At 42.9% G+C, this 1600-nt stretch overlaps 1 pseudogene across 1 annotated transcript; it reads right to left on the reverse strand.

Annotated features, from left to right (window-relative positions):
* Positions 1–28: 28 nt before the first annotated feature.
* On the reverse strand, positions 29–1044 carry LOC100964030 (annotated as a pseudogene). Its single transcript, XR_155000.2, has one exon. The product of XR_155000.2 is annotated as a heat shock cognate 71 kDa protein-like (transcript).
* Positions 1045–1600: the final 556 nt, after the last annotated feature.

Here is a 1600-nt window from a genome sequence, read left to right on the forward strand (position 1 = left end):
GTTCTGTCCTTTCAGCCTCCTTCTGGACGGGAGCTTCTGTAAAAAGCTGGCTGCAGTTCGCCATCTTGGCTCCGCCCCCAGCATTCAATTTTTCAAATTGGGCACAGGTAATGGAGGTAGAGAAGTCAATTCCTTCATAAAGGGAATCAATCTCAATACTGGCCTGGGTGCTGGAAGATAGAGTATGCTTAGCATGTTCGCAAGCAGTACAGAGGCGATGGACAGCTCTTTTATTCTCACTGATGTCCTTCTTATGTTTGCGCTTAAACTCAGCAATAAAATGGTTGACCATTCGATTGTCAAAGTCTTCGCCACCCAAGTGAGTATCTCCAGCTGTAGACTTGACCTCAAAGATTCCATCCTCAATAGTGAGGATTGACACATCAAACGTGCCACTTCCAAGGTCAAAGATTAGCACATTTCTTTCAGCTCCAACCTTTTTGTCTAAGCCATAAGCAATAGCAGCAGCAGTTGGCTCATTTATAATCCTAAGAACATTGAGACCAGCAATAGTTCCAACATCTTTGGTAGCCTGACGCTGAGAATCAGTGAAGTAAGCTGGTACTGTGACCACAGCATTGGTAACAGTCTTTCCCAGATAGGCTTCTGCAATTTCCTTCATCTTTGTTAGAACCATGGATGACACCTCCTCTGGATAGAAACTTTTTGTCTCTCCTTTATATTCTACTTGGACCTTGGGCCTGCCTGCATCATTCACCACCACGAAAGGCCAATGCTTCGTATCAGACTGGGCAACAGCATCATCAAACCTGCGTCCAATCAGACACTTGGCATCAAAAACTGTGTTCGTGGGGTTCATTGTAACTTGATTTTTCCCAGCATCACCAATCAATCGTTTGGTGTCAGTAAAGCCAACATAGTGATTCGGTTTCCCTGATCATTAGCAATTATCTCCACTTTTCCATGCTGGAAGACCACACAAGAGTAGGTGGTGCCAAGATCAATACCAATCGCAGGTCCCTTAGACATGGTTGCTTACTCGTAGAGCTGGCACGGATTACGTAAGACACACAGAAGACCCAGGAGCTGCCACCGCATTCAATGAGAACCAATTACCCCCTTTAAAAGAAGAGGTTTAGCTTTCTGATACTACTTTTTGTCACCATCCAGGATTCTTCTTATCCTCCCAATACTGTTGTAATTTCAGTTATGTCAGTGTTCACTGTTTTCAATACTTCAAATGTGTCAAAGCTAATGGCAGTTGAGTCTTACATTGTACCAATATTACTCTCACTTTCTCTGCAATACCCTCATCCCAAGGAGAGAATAGTTACCTTTTGTTTTATTGGCTTAGTTTTCTATGTACATATCACTAATCCAACTTCAGAGTCTTTGTCAGTTATGCAAAACCTTAACCTTTACTCAACCAGAACTTTATTATTGTCATTTTCCTCAAGAAAAATCTTCAGAAACCTGCTGTTCTCTCATCAGATTTGACCATTCTTCTTGCTGGTCATCCTAGACTTTCCCTTGACCCCAATGCTACATTGGATCCCCTGTTTCCTGCTTCCCATGTTTCTCTCTCTTTTTTTCTTTTGTTTGAGACAGAGTCTCAACCTGTCACCCTGGGTAAAGTCCC

The sequence above is a fragment of the Otolemur garnettii genome, unplaced genomic scaffold (genome assembly GCF_000181295.1).
Source record: "Otolemur garnettii isolate 467f Iridium unplaced genomic scaffold, OtoGar3 scaffold00309, whole genome shotgun sequence".
NCBI lineage: Eukaryota > Metazoa > Chordata > Mammalia > Primates > Galagidae > Otolemur > Otolemur garnettii.